General features: G+C 36.6%; 1 protein-coding gene and 1 long non-coding RNA gene across 4 annotated transcripts in view; one reads left to right on the forward strand and one right to left on the reverse strand.

Annotated features, from left to right (window-relative positions):
• The window catches only part of LOC139979526 (transmembrane prolyl 4-hydroxylase-like), a 44,858-nt gene extending 24,513 nt beyond the window's left edge, over positions 1–20,345 (reverse strand). The window contains exon 1 of one of the 3 annotated variants that reach the window (XM_071990460.1): positions 20,030–20,345. The gene's annotated coding sequence lies outside the window, so the exon portion shown is untranslated. Of the gene's footprint in view, positions 1–1,697; positions 1,943–13,649; positions 13,838–20,029 lie in introns of those variants that run through there. The other 2 variants (XM_071990474.1, XM_071990453.1) reach the window with 2 other exon arrangements.
• Positions 4,672–7,791, forward strand: LOC139972952 (uncharacterized). Its single transcript, XR_011795100.1, has 2 exons — positions 4,672–5,095; positions 6,054–7,791. It is a non-coding gene; the product is annotated as an uncharacterized lncRNA (long non-coding RNA).
• Positions 20,346–23,793: the final 3,448 nt, after the last annotated feature.

Genomic DNA, 23,793 nt, shown 5'->3' on the forward strand with positions numbered 1-23,793 from the left:
AAAATGATATCACCGTTGTATGCAGGCATCCATATTAACTAATTGTGCGTGATAATAACACGTTTAATGGTAGTCTTTATAGGCCCCAAATTATAGCAAGCTATAATTGCTAGATGTTTTCTAAAAGTACATTCCTGGAGGTCCTTATACTCTCCAAATTGTTCTCAGACATTTTTAAGCAATACACAAGATGACTGAATGTTCCAAATGAGGAAAATTTCCTCGAAGGATGTAATAAAAAAACACAGTTGAAGAGTTTTGACCATAGGTGACCATATTAAAATATCTAGCATTAAATATGCTAGATATTCTAATATGGTCACCTGGTATATTATGCTGATGCATTTAACATGTCATTGGAGTGAACTCCTACGAGACGTTAAATAAATAACTTGAAAACTTAAATGATATTGATGTACTCGTTCTTTATAGATTCTCTTTATAGTTACTTACGTAGCTTAAGTCAACCATGAAGTATACAAGCACGACCCGTATAATTACTACGGGGATTCACCATAAATTGCCTATTTCAGCGACGCAAAGTATTATTATTCTCCCAGTGGGGGTCGGTATACAGGCAAAAACGTATATAGGCCTGTGCAGGCAAGGTTTATTGGATGATGTTGATACTTTAGCAAGTCTAGTATAGACACGATCTGGTAGGAAAGTTATGAATTCACAAAAATACCTTACTTGGCTAGTGTCGTATTGAAAAAAAGATCATGCACCTGCCCCCTACCGTACCTCTCCTAGCGACCTCCCTTCACCCTCTCCCGTACCATTTCCTAATCTATTGTTGATTCTGCAGTTGATCATTTAGGTGTGATATTGGATTCTTGATTCTTGTTTTGTTTGACGAGGTGAAACAGTACAATACAAAGACGAAATTGCGGTATTCCTTTAGAGTTAATTATATTAATGATTATTGTTGTTGTCGTTAATTGCCAGGTTGTGACTTTGCAGTCAACTTTTATAGACAGTGAATGCAAATTTTACAAGGTTGTGCTCCTCTTTCGCCTGGACGAAGAGTAGTTTTTCTCCCGAAATTTCTTTTGAGGCAAATACAAATGTATGCGGACATAACTCGAAACTGTATAACTGTCATCATCAGAAAACTCCCTTTGTTAAGAAATAAAAATAAGGAAAGGTGTTCCAATATTCACTAATTTAAGTTAGGGGAAAACCCCAAATCTCTGTAAAGATGTTTTATGAAGATATACTCTATAAAGAAAGTCCTTCGTGAAGTACCTTATCTTTAGTATTCATCGCAATATAGATTTGTCATATACTGTGTTTCGCATTATCATTGATTAATTATATTTACAAGGTTGTACACATCATATAACTATTACTTCTTCAACTTTTTCACGTTGTTCAGTCCGATTCAAGATTGCATATATAAAGGCCTATACGCGTCGGTTGGAAGTTTTCTACCACTTTTAAATCCATATAGTGTTCAGAACCCCCCCCCCCCCCACACCATACCAACTGCAACAACTTGCGAACCTACACAATTCCAACCCTATATAAGGTCAACTGTCATAAAATAACAGTAAATACAATATTTGGCCTAAACCCCCCCCCCCCCCCCCCTTTCTTTTCCCCGCTTCAATGGAAGAACATTGCACTGCTGTCATGACAGTGCATACATAACATTTTGAGTTAAAATAACCTGGTTTTAGGGTAAGTCCACTTACCTGTATAGCAGCTCTATACGTGTATTCCAGTATAGTTATCGCTTTTAATCTATATAAGAAATTCCATACACATTCTCAGTTACTCAATTCCTACACAATCGATGCAAAGTCGTTGTAGAAAAATGTTAAAGGCAAAATGAGGTTATGGTACAAAGTTCTATGTTCAAACAGTGCCACTTCCATGGCGGACTCTAGTCTCATGTAACTACGTGCATTAAGCCACTGTTTTCGTTGTCACTCGCTTCATTGTCACGGTGCTGGCTATAACAACACTAACGTCGGGTTTCCACAAATAATAGCTGTCTGGAAACTTTCACTTAATATACAATATGATTTTCTGTTTCACTTTCGTTATTTGCAACTTTACATGTACGGGTATCAGTTGCACACAGACTATATGGAAGTCAATAATGAAAGCATGAATAAATATTAAACCAATCAACTTGAAAAGAAAATAAAGGTTTTAATACGCACGTGAACTATAGTTTGTCTACATATTAAAAACTGGCTATAAATTGAAAGCTTTGTTTTGAACTTATAACTAAAACTTCGGCACACCGTTATCAAGTATTCCCCTTCTCCCCCCCCCCCCCCGGGCCAGAAGAGGTAAAACGAGCAAATACAGATTCCTCATTATGTAGACGATAAGTTACCTTTAATGTGGTTCTTATATATGACTATAGCATGATAAAATATTGAAAACATTTCAATATGGATTGATATTTCGTATTGAAAACAAAACAAAGAACAGAGTGATTCATTGCAAAATAAATGTACTTGTATTTATCTTCGGGACACCTTCGCTTCACCTCTCTCTGAAATGCAATAATACCAGATAGGGCCTATTATCAGATATTTATTTTGGACCAGAAAGGTCCATACTCTAGAAAAGTTTCAGCTACACATTTGGAAATGTAGGCCTATCCTCACATTGAGAAAACGATGGTTGTTTTTTAGTTTCTCGGAACTCTTGATGCACTGATGTGAGGCAGTGATCTTGTGGGTAGGTAATCCTCTCCCGCATAGTTCAATACTATGTGAAAACCTATTTGTGGCAGACCAAACTGTTCGTGATGTGGTTCACAACGATTAATTTGAAACAATACTTCGCGATAAATGTCACTAATACATAAAATCAGATCCATCTTTGGCAAATATTCTCATACATCCTGGATATTAATACCGAAACATGACCTCGATTAAACAGTTCCTTTGTTGTTTTCTTTTTACTGGTCCCCCTTTAGTTCATGTTTGTAAAGTGTACGTGTCTATCGTCACGTCAATATAGATTAAACACAAAATAGTTTTGTGTTAGAGTCTCAACGTCTGTTTAATATCTCGAGGAATTCCCATCCTGAAATTTGCATTTGCAAAAGAATAAGGAATGCATATGTATATAAATAGATGTACGGTATATAAATAAAATATATATATATGTATATAAATAGCCTGTTCGCCACTGCGGACACTTTTCTTACAGCAAGCTCAAATAGAACAGTTGCCAATGTAATACCGAAGTTTATATAACGACTTTTTTCAACCAGGAACATGCACTAATCCCATTTGCCTAGATATAGGGATTATCCTGCTTTATAGCAGACCAGTTTGAGATGCCTAATCTGATCACTCCTAAGCACTCTTCGGGCTAATACAAAGGAAAGGAGCCAATGGACTAACTTTCATGAGTAATATATATATTTCCTCTCCGCGGTCTCGATAATGTCACAAACATAGAAGAAAGAAAATTAGCATGAAGAGCAAAAAAAAAAATAAAATAAACATATAGCCTACATATGATACACATAAACATATGATACATATATACATACATGATGCATATATACATATATATATATATATATATATATATAAATATATATATATATATATATATATATATATATATATATTATATTATATTATATCAGGCCTCGACAACTGGCGACCGAGTCTAAAATTCTACTCGCCAAAACGTTAAATTACTCGCCATTTTTTCCCCGCTAATTTTTGGTGTGATATAAGCCTATAGGTAGTATTCATATGGCCGTATAGTGTTACTGTTAGTTGTTTACAGCAAAAATGATCTATTTAAATTGTGGTTCGTCAAAACTGTTTAAAACATAATATATGTGAAAATATATAACGGCGAAACATTGTAAGCGTTGTTTAGGGCACAAAAATAAGCAATGGCATGGCTGACCATCTGTAACTTTCACTTGACATGACATCAGACTACTGCATCAGTGTATATATGTGTTAGTATCGTTAACAAGTTAAGATAACGTTTGGTACTGACAATTATTATTATTATCGATCGATTACTGAGTGTCGGACTTACAGCTTTCATTGGTCAGGTCTCGAAAATTATCAATGTTTTTTGGGACTAAAAATGAATCCAATAAACTTCCTGTTGTTCATTTCGATATAATGTACGTATAAAATAGTAAGCGATTTCACACAGTTATCTCCCATTGACATTGGTCGTTGAACAAAAATGCGATTTGGACTTGCTTCAAGTTCACTGCAATAAACTTCCTTATAGGAATATATACATTTACTGTTGCTGATGAAGGAAGAAACCACAAAGCTCAGACAGCAGTTACATTGTGATACTTGAAAAACTTTTTATGTGAAAATACGAGGGCTTTTTTTTGTTGTTGTTGCTCACATTCTGTTTCTGCTAAGGTTCCTGCGAATACTGCTTGCTTACTTTGGGAAAATGAATAAATGATGGTGTCGAATGAAGTTGAATCGTTTGAATATACGAATTGGGGGGGGGGGGGAATTGGCAAACTAGTTCATGATGAGTTCTTCTAAAATTCTACTCGCCATTGGCGAGTTGGCGACCGTATTTGTCGAGGCCTGTATTATAAATATATATATATATATATATATATATATATATATATATATATATATATATATATATATATATATATATATATATATATATATATATATATATATATACACGCAAAAAAATGGAGTGTTGAATTTTAACACTTTCCAGGTGTAACCGTTCACCCTACACCTGAAGGGTTACTCTGACCCTGAGTAGGGTTACATAATTTATGTAGCGTGGATTTTTAACACCTGCAGAAAGTGTACTTTCAGTTCGAGCATTCTGATTGGTCAAACCTCCCGTCAGCTGGATTCTTAGTGCAAGTTAAGTGTTTAAACGGTACCACCGTACCGTGAACACCCATTTACCGTAACTAGCAATACTTGTACCAGTTTGTCGACATTTATCGTTACTAAATGTACTATAGTAACCACAGCCATATATACGTTCAAGCCACAAAACGTTACGTACTCAGTGTGCGATAACGAGCTACAATGACATGAAAATGACGTTATAGGAGACTGGGGCCTGGAAGGATTGATTGAAAAATTCGAAGGTATTTTTTGATATTATGTAAGTGTACGTGACAAAAACGAGATATGCTTAGAGACCCACGACTAAGCTGGATAGACGAATGCATTTGAATCGCTTGCGTTACGTAGACCTAACGTTAAAGTCATACTATAAGTTAATATAATAGGCTAGCTGCTGTTTGTCATAGTCAACTCATAATTGTCAACGAATCAGTGTAGCCTACATACAAGTAAACATTAAACGGAATTGCCTTCGGACGGACGGAGGACTTTGGTCTAGGCATTTATTGTAATCTAGTGCATTCTATTCCTTTTTGTGCGTTAACCGTAACTTCGTATACCCTGCGAGTCACTTTTTTAAGTAGTACTACTACTAGGCCTCCTAGTACTGAGTAGGGTATACTTAGGCTATTTCAAGACAATGCATTTTAAATAGCATCGGGCATGGGCCTCTAGTTACGCTGGTACTATGTTTAATAAGGGATAAACATATATTCATGTAATGCAATATATAATTACCACTAATTGCCATTTTAGCTTGTAAGTTGTAGCAAGTAGGCCGAAGCTGATGTGGATTGGTGATACTTTTAGACCTAGCCTAGGCCCAACTATAATTTAGCTATATTATGGAAGTGATCTAGCTGTTATAATTCATAGCAATCTACACAATTGCATACAGTGGGAGTGAGCATAGTTTTAAGCATTGTTAACATGATGCATTGGATATAAAAGTTGCCTACCTTGTCTGATGAAAGTTTAATGCAAGTTCCTGTTTTGACAAGTAATCACTATAGGCCATCTGGCTTTCTAGATTCAAACGTACTTAAAGAAGTTAGAATCACAACTGATTAAATTGTGGGAATTTTCTTTAGGAATGTCCATGTTTTGTGAGGGGTACATGTAAAAAACTGCTTATGCTCCAAGAAGGTTTTAACACAACTTCATTATGATGGGAATTTTCTTTTCTTTGTTGTTACTTAGGAAGCATCAACTTGGAATTCTATTTGCAGAAGATTTCAGAAAGACCTCAGCAATATGTGTTACTTCTTGGAGGAAGCAAAATACACCCCAAGCAGCCATTTGTGATCATCCAGAGACATGCCCTACCCCAGAGGACATTTATGAAGCCATTGATGTTTGCTTCAAATTATTCTACGTGTTAAATCTGAATTATACCAAATTGCAAGTCTCGGTGCCTGGGAATTTTTCCAAAAAGTTGTCTACAAGTTGCCTGGTGGTGTGAAACGCAACCAGATTCGAGATTTTTATGCTCACCGTGCCTACAAAAAAGACAAAGTTACTGCAGTTTAGCAGTTGTCATAGACAGAACTCCATGTTTCCTCATCTCACGGATCAGAATGTATGTAAAGTTGTTGCTTATTTGGAATTGTCTTTGGGAAGAGTTTTTTCTTTGTGTTTAATTTGGAATACCAAAGGCACGAGCCAACGACAAAGACAAAGTAACTGCAGTGTAGCAGTCATCAAAGACAGTACTCCATGTTTTCTCATCCCACGGATCAGCATATATCTAACGTTGTTGCTTATTTGAAATTGACTTTGGGAAGAGTTGTTTCTTGTGTTTAATCTGGAATACCAAAAGGCATTTGCCAGCAACAAAGACATAGTCACTGTAGTGTAGCAGTCATCATACACAGCATTCCATGTTTTCTCATCCCATGGATCAGAATTTTTCTAAAGTTGTTGCTTATTTGAAATTGACTTTGGGGAGAGTTGTTTCTTTGTCTTTAATCTAGAAACCAAAAGGCATGTGCAAAAAAATAAAGACCAAGTAACTGCACTGTAGCATTTGAAAATGTTGGCACTTTTAAGTTGACTTAATTCCACAAGACAATACTTTTTAGCCTAAATTGTTCGTTTTACATTTAATGGGATATAATAAATGGACCTCTGGAATAGGAAGGTAGTAGGGTGTTTAATTGCTGAAATTCCCACATTCTGAATTGTTTGTGTTGTCATTGCTTTTTGCTCTCTCTTAAATGTAACTTTCTGCTGTGAGCGATTCAAACATGCATCCATATTGTTTACCTAATTACTAGGTAATAATCAACCTAAAACCTGTATAAAATATTTACTAAACGGGTGCGATGTAAACTTTTCTGGCAAAATTTTACATAACAGTATTGTATTTGCGTTACATAATAAACATGTAAAACTTTACAAACCAGCAGTTAAATATACATCCAGAAGTATAAACGAGAGAGCACTATGGTGTGTTGAGAGTCCATTAAGTATCATCTTGACACAGATGACAAATGAACACTATATGGTGGTAATTCTACTCACTGAAGCAGAACTTTGACACCCAGAAGGCCAAAAAATGAGCACTAGAGTGTTAATTATACTCCCTGAAGTGCAATTTTGACACCCAGAAGTGCTAACAAATGAACACTTTATTGTGTTAATTTTACTCCTTGAAGGGTCATGTTGACACCCAGGAGTTCTAACAAATGAAGACTTTATGGTGTTAATTTTACTCCCTGTAGTGTACCTTCAACACCAGGAAGTGTTATTTTGACACTTGTTTGGGTGTTGTTAAGGCAACACTTGCAAAGTGTTATATTATGTTACACTTCTGAAGTGTTAATTTAACCCGGTGGGTGTTGTCCCTAATCCAAACAGGGTGGGGTGTTAAATTCAACACTTTACGATTCAAATTTAACACTTCATTTTTTTGAGTGTATATATATATATATATATATATATATATTTATATATGCATATTCATATATATATATACATACATACATACATACATACATATATAATACACACACATATATGTATATACATATAGTAATAAACATATACATATACATTTGCATATACATATATAATACACACACATATAATATAAATATATATATATACCTATATTCACATATACATATATACATAAACATATACATATACATTTGCATATACATTACTATACTTACCGTCAATTATCTGCAGTATGCGTAAATCCCAATCTTTGAAAAATAAATCGATAACTTGCTAATTGCAAACCAATAATCATTTTACTCATTCCAAATGACAAAGTTCTCTAAAATGAATGTTAACTCCCGTTATTTGTTCTTTTCATGAAAATAACAAAAACAAGCATGCGGCACCCACTAGCTGCAACTATGATAGTTAGCGAAAGGATTATTTGAATAATTCTTCGCATGCAAACTTCACATTACGGATAACGATAAGTCCAGCTTTTGTAAGACTTCCCGAAGGTCATATCGTTACAGGCCATCGAAGAGCGAAAATGCATTTTTATATGTTGTTTGTTGTATAGAATCTCGAATGGTTGATTCCCATGAGATTATCGAATCTGTATTGTTAATTAAATTTTCATAAATCGGTGACAACCAGTTCGACAACTTGACGAGAAAATCCCATTCGAAAAAACAGTATTAATTATCTGTGTGCATGAAACCTTGCTCATATCATCGAGGTTATTATTAGTATTATTAATTATTTAAAAAAGGAAAACCAAGATACAACATTTGACGCGTGTTTTGTATGACCAGGGAGTTGTTATGGAACTCCCTGGTATGATATAGGTAGAAATAGAAGGAAATCATGATGTTATTGTATTAATTGAATCAACATACAATAAACTGTAAATATCCTCTTCGTCTATCTAACAAAGGTTTCAAAAGGCATGAAGTGTAAACAAACAAACTCACAAAGACTTTATGTCACTTTAAAACTTATTAAAATAAAATTATATATATCAGTAGATTCGCAAAGGAATTTTTTTTAAAATATGTCATATTCAAATTTAAAATTACGAGATATGATATAATTTTCATAAGTTTGTCACATATTTGTGAAAATTAACTTTAAAAAACAGAAAGCAGACAGGTAGTACTCGTGTACAGCAGCATGAGTATATATGTTTATATCTTCTTGGTTGCCTATCGTATTCCAACAAAGTAACATGTTCTGTGCAGGGCAACTTTCGTTTATCCTTTTTTATCACTAAGCCTACTTTAATTGAAGCTGTTTTGCTAATGTCTTAATGCCAACTCGATGAAGGTGACATATCTATTCTGTCCTCATTATTGATTTGTTAATGTTTATCTACTCTTTCAGAAATTTCAATAACTTTTTCAAAGCAAATGTTTATTCATGCTTTACCGCTTTTAATATGTATACACGACAGACTACATTAAAAGGAAATCTCACACGATTTGTCCTTGGCAAATTTGCAATAATGTGTACATATCTACCAGTTATTAGAGTCCTATATTTTTACCTAGTGAGTTTGGTTTGCTTCTATAGATTCAGTGGTCCAGCAACTTCCCTGACAATCATTCGATGGTTAAATGGTGAGATCATGTACAAGTTCACAATGGTATGAAATGCACAACGCGATGGTGTATAGTAATAGACTTAATGTTATGAAAATATATCTCAAAAATCAATTTTCTGTAGCTTTAAGCACAATTTTGAGCTGATCGGTGAGAAATTTGTCGATGCAGTAATCCTACACCTTAACGTGCTAAGAAACTTTAGGCTATAAGCTGGGAAGAGTCAAATTTAATTTCATATCATGAATCATGATTCGAAAATTTCGAAATTTTCCATTATTTAGTAAAGAAAAATCTAGACGGTTATCTTAGCTTGATGTAAGTTCAATTTTACTTTGGGTAAAATATAGTCTGTGGTAAAATACGCTTTCATAAAATCATCGATCTAAGCCAAAAAAAAGGAGTGTATTTCAATGTTGTTGTTTTTTAACTTTATTTTGAAGCAATCTCGGTCTATTCAACATTCCTTCATTTGTTTCCCGAAGTCGGGATGGATGGTCAAACAGAAGACCATAGTCAAAACGTTCTGCAGGCATATATAGCCACTTTAACTTAGGCCTATCTATTAAAAGACGAATTTGATGTCTTTTACAACTTTGAGATTTCGCAAATTTAATTTTAATTTCTAATAGACTAAACTCTTTCAGCGGTTCGGGGAATCTTCTTGACACACATATATGCTGGTATACATAACATGCATGTGCATGGGATTGAATAGCAAAATCGTTTAATTGCAAACAGTTTAGGGCTATTTTCTTAAAATGCGTATTTACCCAGCGCATGCGCAGTTTTGTAAACACGTGATTCTTGACATTAATACCTAACTAGTATATATAAGACTGGCAGAAATCTCTCTTTTTTTTTTTTGAGTTCTGATTTCAAAAAATCAATGCAGCGATGTCTCTGTATCCTCAAGGGGGTTCGTGTTTGACGTCACTGCTGAGTTGGTAAGATGTATACGAGTCATTTCATTCTTGTCGTGGTTCTCAACTATAGTCGAGACTACATATAATAACATACAGAGAGACTTAATTAAGCGTCAAAAGTTTCAATCAATCCTACAGTACCCCATGGGAGCCATCCACTCTACTACAAGGTTGCATGGGATCGCCAAGTGTAGTAGGACTGTATAGTCTCATGTGAAACAGTCCAATTTTGAACAGGATTCATGACATATCTAATACACAACGAGAGACGACGTAAATCAAATAGGCCTACATCTTAGTACATAGGCTATCATTTAGTTTCTTTATTACGGAAATGAGGCGGTATAGAAGGGATGGGGAAAAGAGGGGGCGGATTTCACATAATGTAGGAAATGGCTGATTGGCAGATATGAAGTTCCAGAAGTTAATTCTTTGAGGTGGACCCAATTACCGATTTTTCTTTGAAGTCTATCTTCCAAAAAGAAAGAAAGATGAAGGTAGCGGGGGGTAGTGGGTCATGTGGGCGATCCCATCACACCACCTAGTTCACTATTCCCATGCTTGGGTTGGCCACATAAACGATGTGTGTATCGCAGTGGAATTCAAGTTCTTTTTGTAATTTTATTTCCGGGTTCACACTTGTGGAAGGTTGTATAAGTTAAGTAACGTTGGCAAATACATTTGAACATATACGTACAATACACTTTTTGTATAGCCTTTGTAAGCTCTGCATAGTAAATTCCATGTAAACTCTCAGTAATTCAACTTAGAAACACATTTTCGTGGGCAAACATAGATTATGCCTTTGAAGGAAGGACGCGGCCCTCTTCTATTGGACATTATTTTGACAGGCGCGGTCCGCGCGGATTCAGGGGTTTTAAAAAGAAGGGGTTGTTTTCCTGCAGGGGTCGTTGATGTCGACTCCCATGAAGGGGTTCAAGGGGTAAGAATTTAAATCAAATGGTGGGCGTATGGATGGGGGGGTGTTGGGGGTCCTCCCCGATTTTCTTTGTAGGTGTGATATGGTGCATTCTGAGGCATATTAGGCTATGAAATATGTCTATAATACACGCTTGGTTGTAGTAGTTTTGGAGGGTGGAAAGACTGACACTCTATGGGATTGTCGACCGACTTTTTCATCACCCTCCCTCCCGAGAACTCACTGCATATAGGACAATAACTAAATGTAGACTAAATATGCAAATATGACCAATTGTAAAATGAACGGTCATTAATCGTGTCTTCTTGGATTCTATAGCCATTTTAGTTCATTATATATATTCTAAACGAACATATTGTTCCTTATTCTATTATGATAACACATAGCTCATCGTAAGAAGAATCACAATAGCGTTGTGATGTCAGCTGAAATGCCGAATCGTATTCAAGTGGCCATCTCATCCTAAAAACTAAAGTGACTATAGATTTTTTCGTATCCACATCGCCTCCAGCGGGAAGGTAAAAACGCGTATCTTATATAATACGTAGGATGCAGGGGCACTCTCTAGAAAGATGCGTAAAATGCTCTCTAAAAGAAAGCTAAGAGGTTCGCTCTGTTTCCAAGAGAATTACTTTATTCCTGGACTTCCTTCTTGTCTCTATAACGCAGTAAACGGTTCTTATCGAAATAATTGGAATAGTAATGAAAGCAAATTAGAGCAGCCTGCTCTCAACTAAGTGTGGGAGCACAACGGGGAAATTGGAGAAAATTGTGCAGACAACTTTAGAGTCGGTTATATCATTATCTTAATAGAGGCAGAGCGTTTTGGCATTTTTATATTGAAAAGGTGTATTTATAAGTCCATTACGAATCCTTCATCTTCTGCTGTGTAACATCTATTTATGTCTGATATTACGATTTTACATTAGAGTTGATAGCAGATTTGCCTATATACAAATTCAACATACGTTCTATGACGATTCTGCCATGAATTTCAATAATGGATGGGTGGGTGTAACTCGTCAATGAGAGGAACTGATGGTGGTCAATACATTTACACCCACACACAAAGAGAGAGAGAGAGAGAGGGGTGGAGAGAGGTGAAGGGAGAGGAAAAACGGGACGTCGCGACTGGGTCCGGCTTAAAAAGATATATTAGAACAAATATGACTGTTATTAAAACCCGAGAAAACCAACGGAGATTTTATGGAATCATTTTCTTTATTGAAGATAATGTGAAGCAGGAATCATGGTTTCACTTATTGACACAAAGATGACAACCTCAAAGATTAATCTATAAGGCTGTATTGCAAGTTTGCAAAACGGCTGAAAAGTTGAAGTAAGATCTGTCGATAGAGTTTATTTCTATAGATACTATCATGTTTTCCTTTACATAACGAAAAGACTTTCATCCCACCAAAGAAAACCCATTTAAGATAAAACTTAAAAAGGCACCGCGATGTTGTTTGTTACAACCATTAGAATGTAACTTACGCATGCATGACAAGTTTAACATGTTATTGAAATTCGAATTAACATCCTGATTTGCTTAAAGTTAGCATTTGTTTTTCATTATCCTTGCAAAACTGTTAGGAAAATGTAGGTTTATTTTACAAGAACCCATAGGCGTAGGAGGAGGGGAGGGGGGGCTGGGGGGCTGCAGCCACCTAACCAAATATTTTTGTGAAAATTCGGGCAATATGATGAGAATTTTCCTGGCACCTACTGAAAGAAAAATAAATTGCAATGATGTGGCTAAAGGAAAACAATAGTTTAAAAAAAATCTTCTAGGTAATTGAAATAAAGTTCTAAGCTTGCCCCACTAATTCGCCATTACTAATGTAAAATAGAGTTTTGAGATAACTGGGCTCCTACGCCTATGCAAGAACCTAAGTTAATTTTCAAGAATGTATATGTGGTTTGTATCCTATTGTTTAACATCCAGAACGATGAACCCTTAAATAGAGTATATAATATATAGACGTACTTATGTTTTTTAATTTGGCAATTTTACCAATATATAGAAGCTTGAGCTCATTCCGTCTTGCATGCACTTTTACGGGAAAATACTCAATTAAGGTTAACATGAAATGTGCACGATTGTTCACCAGTATTTCATTTCATTTCTTAAGTATGAACTGCAAAGATACTGACATTTCATAATTATAGGCCACTCCTGAAGGTTCACACTTTGTAAATTCTTCCCATATATTTGGGCGTTTAAATCTGATCATAAGATATCTCAGTATAAGAAGAAATAATTTGATGTGGGACAACAAAAACGTTGAATGAGGTTTAAGTATATGCGTGGCATGCAATTGTTAGACTTTCTACCATATTTAGATGCAAATATACCTAGGTACGTTTAACTAACCAAAGTACTTACAAAGTTGAAAAGGTTCTTCTGCGCTCTAACAATATACTCAAAGAATCTGCATCCGTTAAGATTGAAGATACATTACAACCAATGCGAGAATTAACAAGCTTATTCCAGTTCTATGTAATATTATATACCGGAGTGTGAAAAACTTGGCAGACGATAACCAGCCAGTTCTGTGTTCCAAGGTGAAATAAAGCAAAGTGAAAGAAAACCAACACATGGCTTGTATTACATATATGCAGGTAGCCTGTACTTAACAGTAAACCTATTAAAGGGATAATGTATGGTAAGTTTATCGTTATAGCCTAACTTAACAAGGTGTCATGCATGTTTAGCACACGTATAACCTATATGTAGTACTTTTATTTCCTCATTCACTATGTTTGTATTGTTTTTATAATAAAAGAAACATTTAGACTCCAACCATTTTGCACATCCACATTTGACATTTTGAAAGTCACACGATTTCATGTTTTGTTGGAAGTATTAAATCTCTTTATTTGTATCGTGTACATGCTATCAATGAATGACATGTTGCATAGCAACAACTGCCTTTTAGGCGGGCATGCTTGTAATAGAACATGAGTAGCCTATATGCCTATATCTCACACGGCTTCTTAGTAACTAGGTCAATCGAACTCCTTCGCGAAGGCAAACGTATGTCTGTCTGTATCAAAAGAGTGTATAATTACTGGTAGGTTTACAAGGTGAACACATGTAAAGAACGTCAATGTGTACCGTGCGAAATTTTCAACCGTATGATATACACACATATCGCATGTATGTATAAATAAACTATATATAACTACAAAATGTTCATCTATAGGAGATGTTCAGAAGAGAGCTTGGTACGTGCTTTAGTAAGTGAGTGCATATATGCAGAACATATATATCAAAACAGAAGAAGAAGATGAAGAAGAAGAAACATACATATTTTACCTTTCGTTTCTCAGTTTGTCATCCAATCTTGACGTGTTCACTCATGTTAGAGTTAAACTTACTTCGTAAATCCAAACTCATTCAGTCTGTCAACAACATGTCAGCTGAGAGTGTAATACAAAACTTATCACCCAAAATGAATCACAAAGACGACGTAATGTCCTAGAGACAAGTTTGTAACACAAATCTAAAGTCTCAGACTATACTAATGGCTACGAACGAAGGTTTACTATTAGTTATATCGTGACTCACAGCTGTATTGCAGGTTGTATGTACATGTAGGTCTTTATATTATCTTCACCTGACAAACCGGTGTCGTCTGCAGCGTTCGCCGGTGACGTGGTGATGAGTTGTAAAGTATGTAATCAGAAAAGGGTTATCGACGTGTAATTGAAAATATGCAAACAGCTAGGGGCTATACTTTTGCGAGAAGGACTCAGGGGGGTTGTGTAGGGATAACATGAGGGCCACCGCCGGCCTTGAGTGACTAACGTACGTAATTGCTAGGAGCGGTGCATCTCTCATCAAACAAGTGTATTGCAGTCATGATTATAGGTGCCTACAAAAACGAACATCGTGACTGAATAAACACTGTCGTTTGGAAATGGTTAAGAGAATGACAAATCAGACCAAATAAGAAGCACAATTTCATGCCTTTCGAATGATGGATGTAAGAAGAGCTGTGGGTGTGAGTGGGGGTAGGGGTGGTTGGTATGGGATGGTTAGTTTTATATCGTTAAAATCAGTTAAACACGTATAGAGTCATATGTAATTTGATAATTCTCTCTGTGTTTTGGTTTACATAGAATATACTATCTTTCATTACTAAAGGAGTTTAGGCATTTAACTGATTAATAACACCCTCATTGATTTTTGGTCTCAATGCGTGCAAATCCTTTAAGTTTGACTTTGTCTGATAGTGAAATTTATGACAGCTCTTCCGTTGAGGGTGTAAGTCGTAACTGCCAAACACGTAACAACTATAGGCCCCAATATAAATGATTAATGTGGGTTATCGCCTTGTTATATAGGCCTACAAATGTTCCCAGCATAACATGACTATGTCAAGTAAAGAGGCCACCATGACTAGTATTCGAATCAGCCATTTTATAATGGCTATAAATTGCTTTTTTCATAAGCACATGCGTCATTAATCATACACAAACAGGTCCACAGAAATACCTTGGGACGTCTGTTTAGCATAGGAATATTAAGTTAATAACTCCATGCGTATATACTGGTCGTGAGCGCACGTATATACTATGCCATTGGGAAGGCGGATAGGGCTCTCTTGTCCGTGAAGACATCAGCAAATATTTCGTAATAAAGGAGGGTGTCAACTTGAATGCGGAGCCTGGCTATTATTTATCATAGTATAATACCGCAGCAAGTCCGAGCAGGTAGGCCATGCCGATTTATTGGGGGGGGGGGGTGGGGGGGGGGGGGTGGGGCAAGTCAACAACCGTTTACCTAGTAACCGGTATCATGAGCGTATATAGTATAGGCCTCTATATCAGGCTCAGACAGAACAGCATGGGTTCGTCTCTATATGTAAATGTCATTAGTCTATCATATCTAATTAGTAAATGATGTGTCATCTAATTCTATCATGTTTGCACATATCGGATATACAGAGTGCAATTATACATTGACAGTTTAACGAACGTGCCCGCCTACATGCAGTGTCACATTGTGGCGATTGTGCTATCAGCTGACGAAACGATTTAAACTAGATATACATTACCAAATTCTCGTAGTCGCCCCTTTAAAAAAAGGATTACTTAAGCTGTCACGTACATAGCGACAAACATACTGTAACCACTTCTATAATGACTCCATTTGAAATTCTTAACAGAGCCTATGTATATTGGAATCATTAACAAAATAATACATAAGATGGATGGATGGATGGGTGAATGGATGGGTGTGTGGGATGGATGTGTGGGATGTATGTATGGATGGATGAATGGATGAATGGATGGATGGATGTATGGATGCGAAACAGCTGTTACTAGACCTAAATAAAGAAATGAAATCCGCCTATCCTTATCCGATTTAAATTGTCCTACACTAGCCAAAGTTGGTATTCGATCTGGCCCCTCGTGATGTCTCTGGAACCGAACGCGGATAATATACTGGTGGATTCATTAAAATGTCAAAGTGTCACAGTTTTACCACCGTCGTGTCTTGCTTTTCGAAAGGATGCATATTTCGTAAATTGTCAAAGAATGTTTAAAGGTTGTTAACCACTGAGCAAAGGAAAACAACCTTGGTTGCATTGAGGTCAGTGACGTGGTCATATAATAACTTATCAAAAGGGCACGGGGATGGGGGAGGGGGGCACAACAACTTTACATCAGAGGCACTAAATTACAGTCCTAATGTTGCTATCAATCTCAATGCTTATAAACGAACCGTAGGGACCTTGTATCTTACGTTTTGACCAGTTTTTGACCTTGGAGGGGTGAGGGAGGGGATACAAAGAACTATAAGAAAATCTACAGAGCTAGGAACCGAGAGTTACTGTAAGCACGCGTGCGCCACATTGTCAGAACCCTTCTCGTGGGCTACGCCATGGATTTGATCTAAATGCATACTATCGTTCGTTAACATCACATCAAATGCACATATGTTTCTTAAGTTGCTACCTTAGTTAACGATCACTGTTGAAATAGGTATATGTGTGTTTTGGATCATTGTTACTGTACATAATTAAACTATAGATTCTACAGGAAAGCAACATTTTACAATCTTTTTATTCCACGTGATAAGATACTTTAATCATAGGTATACTATAGGATATATATATATATTAAATAGTATATATATATATATATATATATATAATTGAAATCGTAATGAGCTGGAAAATCAAGAACAGTGAAAAAACTTCCAGCCTCCACCGGGATATATATATATATATATATAAATATAAATATAAATATAAATATATATATATATATATATATATATATATATTTATATATACTATACATAGTATACCTATGATTAAAGTAACTGTGTGTGTGTGTGTGTGTGTCTGTGTGTATTTATATACTAGTTTTGTTTCTCGGATTTCCAAAGAAGCGACTAACCAGGAAAGTAAATTGACAACCGACGGATTGAAGTCTCTAGGCAAAAGTTGCCTATCGACGTCATGGTTTATTCAAAATACACTTTTGATTGATAGATATTCCTGTGCATGGACGGATTTACACAAGATGTACGAAGGTATACTGTCTCCCCTTCTCGCCTCAGAGGGAAATAAGATTAATTTGAATTATATTTTAAAGAACAGTCGGAGGCCGTTAACCTTGCAATAATATACTTAATGTATGAAATATCCAGACAACCCGAGTGCTATAGTAACGGAAGTATAGTATTGCCTGTTTGCGAAATATATCATTTGTGAGATTAGTTGTGATGCGAGAGCAATTCCGACTCTCAAATCAGTATTTTAAAATGATTGAGATACATTTATGCATAGGGTATAATATAGCTGATGCATATCGTGAGTGCTTAACGGCACATATATTCGTCTAAAGATAGACATGTTAAAGTGTGATTAAACTGTACTGTTGTCTGACAGTCGTATACCATTTGACCACCTTATGGCGGAGAATAATCCTGTATTGTATCATTATTTTACTTCGTTGAAAGATTGACGATAAAGGTTCTCTCTAAACATTTGCCAATACCTGATATCTTTGTGGCTATAGTAGACCTGTGTTTCAATCAATTAATTAATAATGAAAAGGATTTCTTTAAAATATCAGACGGCATCATCGTCTCCGAAGTTGACCTTTGACATGACATCTTTACACTGTCATAACATGAGTTCATGAAATGTTTTTTTTCATGTTCTATGGATAGAGCACGACACAAGTCAAAAGAGACAAGTGTACTAAAGTAACACGAGCCCTTACAGGTGCAACGAAGGGCAATATGACTACCTCGGTGATCCAAACGGCGCAGTATTTGGTCCTTAATTGAACACAACTTTATCACCTTACGAGACCACTCGAACCCAGCCGCCCACCTGTTCCAAGCCGGTACCGGGCCAATCTATACCCATTGAGCTCTAAGATTCGGGCCACTCGATAAGGCTTTGGTTGTCCGGTATGAAGTACGCCCTCATCAGGGTCCCCTACCCGTTGGGGTCTGTTAAGCACACACAGGATAGACGGCATAGATCAAGTGGCGCCCTAAGATTCTTTGGACGTTCCTATCTCTCAAAAGCACACCAAAAATACAGCACAATTTAAAATTTCGTATTGCCACCTGTTGGCATGGAAGCTAGTGACCCTCCCCCCCCCCACCCCCTCCCTTGCACAATCCACATTTTTGGCCAAGGTGATAGACCTGTGGAGAACTTCAGATACATCTAGTGATTACAAAGTATAAGAATCGCAAACCCACTTGAACCTTGCATAGAACAACACTTGAAGGAAAGATATGGGTTGTTCATTCCCAATCTGACATTTCTTTGAAGCGTGGCCAGGACGCTATTCTAAGAGTTATGTACCGAATAGCGATTGTTTAGACTTTATTTGGTAGTTCATGTATAATAACTCAACACAAATGATAAGCCTCTGAGTAAGGCGATACATGGGTTTCCTCAAAAGTGTTAGGACACTTAAAGTACAAAGCTGTTTGAACCCCTGTACCATATCCCCATTCTTCGACTCCTATACCTTCTCTGTTCATCATAGACAATATATTTGACTCTCATAAGCTGATAAGTGGACACCAGTATTTACCCTCTGTTATGCTAAATAGCCTAGAAATTCAGTTGATAGTACAAACGAGCGGAATGGGATGGGGGGGGGGCTGAGGGGGATGGGGAGCGGAGGGCTGGTCTAGGTGGAGTCTATATCTGGACGATTGACTAGAATAATAACTTGACTGCATTACAACAACAAAAAATAATGATTTTAATATTTTCTAAATTACATTTTGTATTTTTAAATCACTTATATTTCTCGAGAAATGATCTCATAAATAGGCAAGTGGACCAAATGGCCTGGCATCCGTACCATTAGATCAACGCTTGAAATAGGCCCTATATGCAATTAAATTGACAATTTTGTGATTAAGTTATTAGAATTTAGTTTGTGCTGTGACATATTGGCATTACTCTACCTAATGTCAACCCCTATACACTCTTTGACAATGGAGTGGAGAAGAGGTGTAGGCGTGGTAATAGTGGTGATCGTGGGGAATGAGTTTCTGGTGAACTGGTGCAGGTGTGGTAACATGATAGTGTTATATGGTGCATCCCTATATAGGTCGCACTGTCAAATAACAATTAAACATTCCTAGCGTATTCGAACAGTCTATACATGCAAAGGTGTATAGACATATATCAAATCACGTCACTATCGAGAATAAAGTGAATACGCATTTTAGTGTAGCCAGACAAGACATAAAGAATGAACACAACTTACCAAGTCTATAGTCCAATAACGAGCCTCGACGGATGAATGTCTATTTGATGCGTTCCTACTGAGCTAAGTAATCACAAACACTGCACACCTGGACATAACTCTTGTAATTACATCTGTACGTAGTACGCCTAGTTATCAGCTGCATGCGCGTGTATTATGAATTATACATGCCCAAACCTATCCGGAAAGTATAGAAAAAGTGCAAAGACTCGTATCTCGATATTGGCAAAAAATGAGTATATTAGGTCGGACACTTCTGTTAAGGAAGAAAAGGGGATCACAGCTAATAAAATATCCGGCAAAAACGAAAGACCCAGCGTTTATATTTGAAGTGTGTAAATAAACAAGGTGAACACACTCTTGTGTAAATACGATGAGATATTAATATCTACAACATAGTACTTTGTGTGGGATATTAAACCACTTGTATAACAGTATCGTCATATGCAGACATTATCTATACCAGACAGTTATACGAATGGACTTTGTAAAATGAAATACATACTCTCTGACTATAGACTGTTGAATATACATGCTAATACAAGGTAATGTGCTTATTGACATATTCAAAGTATTAATATTCGATGGGTTTAAGATATCGCTCAATTGCTCAATATTTTACATCGTTTTACCAAAATATATTCCAACTTAGAGGAGGAGGAGAGAGGCGAAAGAAATGTTCTCTAACAAACTTGACCTTTGACCTCTCTTGATTACGTGACCTTTGGCGCTGTACATATATTAATACATTGAAAACTTGCAATATGATATCCTACATGTATGGGGTTGGGTTATTTGGGGGGGGGGCTTGGCCATTTTGGTGTACGTGTCATGGCCGTACTGTTTTAGGTTATTTGATCTTTGACGACGTCGGTCACACAGGCATGATATCCCATGCTCAGGCACATACCCACTAAGTCCACCTGTTCTACGATTTAGAAGTTCACGTCAAAAGCGCTTACACCCACACCCACGCCCACGCCCACGCCCACGCCCACACAGAAACGGACACGTTACGTCACTTGACCCAAACATGGAATCCCACCCCCTATCCCTATATCACAATGTAGGGCCTCGTATAGTCCCCATCAATATTCCACACCATGCAGTTCCAGTGGTGATAAATTATGTATCGTCTAAGAGAACAAAATGACGTAAAAGACCAGAGTCAAGTAAAGTTTCATAATTAATTTTTTCGGTCCTAGTTATACGTACAAAAGTTGTAGACACAGACAAAGAAACATAATCTGGATATATTTGTGTCTAGGGGCGATGGAGCCACTCACTGCCCCCACCCCATACTTAAAACTTACAAGTGCCCCTTTTCATGAATTAAGTGTCCATACGTTTTGACAAAGAAAAACCCTTTAGCATTTTTTGTTTAAATTGTAAAAAGATTTTTCTCGTAAATGAAAAGAAGGCTCTCTTATATAACAGCGGCTAAACCTGTGGAAAGGGAAGTTCTGTAAAAATCCTATGAATAGTATCCCCTTTAGGCAGGGCTCCCATTTTCCTCCAGTCCGTACAACCTTTTACTGCAGCAACGCAGGCAAAGAAACATGATCTTGATATGTTTGTGTGCAGGGGCGTTGGAGTCACAACCCCCCTGCCCACTCTGTTTATATTTTATCTCAATCGTAGCACTAGTGGTACCCTCTCCCACAGTGGTTATTAATATGAAGCATGACCCAGCTTGGGAAATAATCACCACCCTAATTAACCTTGTGATTTGTCCATATAAGTACAACACAGAAGGAGCAGAAAGTATATAGTTAACTTGCCAAACTGGATTAAACAAAAACACATCTTCTCTGTAAATGATTCGCCGTTCTGAACATAAAATTAGTTGCAAAACGTACCTTCGTATGGACACAAGAGACAAGGAAGGCAGGAGCACATATGTAAACACTTTTGTGAAGAAGGGGAAAATATAAAACTGTCCCTATTCACTAACGTGGAAGTGTCGAAATATATCTCTTCTACTTATTGATATAAAACGTGTCCTTTGAGTAACCTGACCAGAGTAGGACTCGAACTCAGGCAGACTTGAACAGTGAATTTAGTTTCGAAAATAATGAAAGAAATTTAACTAAAAGGTTATAAGCAAGAGAGAAGGAAAACAACACACAAGAAGATTAAATCTCTAAAATTTACAAGAAAAGTACGCCTAATTGATGAAATGGTTCACTGAACGTTGAACAGTTGACCTGAGCCCTCCATTGTAAGACAGCTAGCCCGAAGGCCGGACTCTCAACGTACTCTCACCAGAGGCTTAAGGGTGGATATGGAATGGGATCCTAGGGATACAATTCCACTTAGGCAATGCCATTACGACAATACAGTGCCTTGTATCCGATTAGCGTTATTCGCACGGTACAACACCTCGAGACACTGGCTTAGTGCGAAACACCATGACGTACTTGGTCGAAATAATACTTGAAGTTCAAACCGTCCGTTGTACAAAAGTATGCTGGCAGCGTATTAAATTGAGCTTTTTTAATTACAGATTGACCTTTAATTACTTTTTTTTTATGGAGGAATGGGCAGTGGCTCTTATATTTTAGGTGTGTACAATCCTTTCTTACACATATACCACCATCAGTGAGAACGTATGTCAATTTTCAAAACTATGTCAATTTGGTCCGTAAGTTGTACACGAAGGGAATGTAAAACCATCGTCAAATATGAATAGAGATACACATCAGGCACACATATATGAATAAATAAATAAATAGCTAACGAGAAAGTTCTTTTCCTCCCTGTCGGATGATCAAACTTAGAGTAAACAGAATGCAAAAATGCATTGTGGTTTCGATGATGTAACGTGAACAGTTTTCTTCATGAATCTTACGTAATATATAGTGAGGGTGTACAACATACTTGATCTTAGTAATACAGTGAAAAGCAGTGTGATGTGACAAACAATTCATTCACAATGACACAGGCTGTCTTGAAATGACCATTGACCTCAACAACAGGCTTCTTGTACTAAATGTGATACATCAACATATACTTGATATAACAAATGTCCTTGTTGAAATATTGTGTAAAACATGGTTTTCACAATTTGACCCCTGGTGAACTCAAACGACCATTGACCTCCGCCTTCATTAGGCTTCTTGTACTCAATGTGGTACAATTACATACCAAATATGCGATCTATCCAAGCTTCCCTTGTGATATTATGTTTGGGAATGTGCGTTAGTATAGAGAGACAGGTAAGAGGGGAGTGAAGTAAATGTTTCGCGTTTGTTGACTTCAAATGACCTTTGAACCCCGTCAAAAGCAATAATAGGCTCCTTAAATTTGATATGGTACATCTACAAACCAAATATGAGATCTGTCCAAGGTTCCCTTCTTGCAATATCATGTTTACAAGGTTTTCACATTTTGAGCTCTGATGACCCCAAATGACCTTTGTACTCCAAAAACGCACAAACACATACGCCATCGGTTATCATCGAAACCACAAATAGTACAGAGGGGGTTTTCATAGTAACCAATGATAGCCCGCATAATACAAAACACTTCACGAAATGGATCCACCATAGGTATGGGGGCGAAAATAGTTATTTCAATCAAATTGTGCTAATTATCCATTAATTGCATTGTTTTTACTTTCGCAAGATTATTATACTCACAGTGTTCAGGGCAGATCTCGTACAATAAGTTTGTATGAATCCAGAGAGAAAAGGGATGTTCTTGTAATTTGTTACCTTATAGATTACATCGTACACGATAAATATAGACAAAGACAACATTAA

The sequence above is a fragment of the Apostichopus japonicus genome, chromosome 2, assembly GCF_037975245.1.
Source record: "Apostichopus japonicus isolate 1M-3 chromosome 2, ASM3797524v1, whole genome shotgun sequence".
Classification (NCBI taxonomy): domain Eukaryota; kingdom Metazoa; phylum Echinodermata; class Holothuroidea; order Aspidochirotida; family Stichopodidae; genus Apostichopus; species Apostichopus japonicus.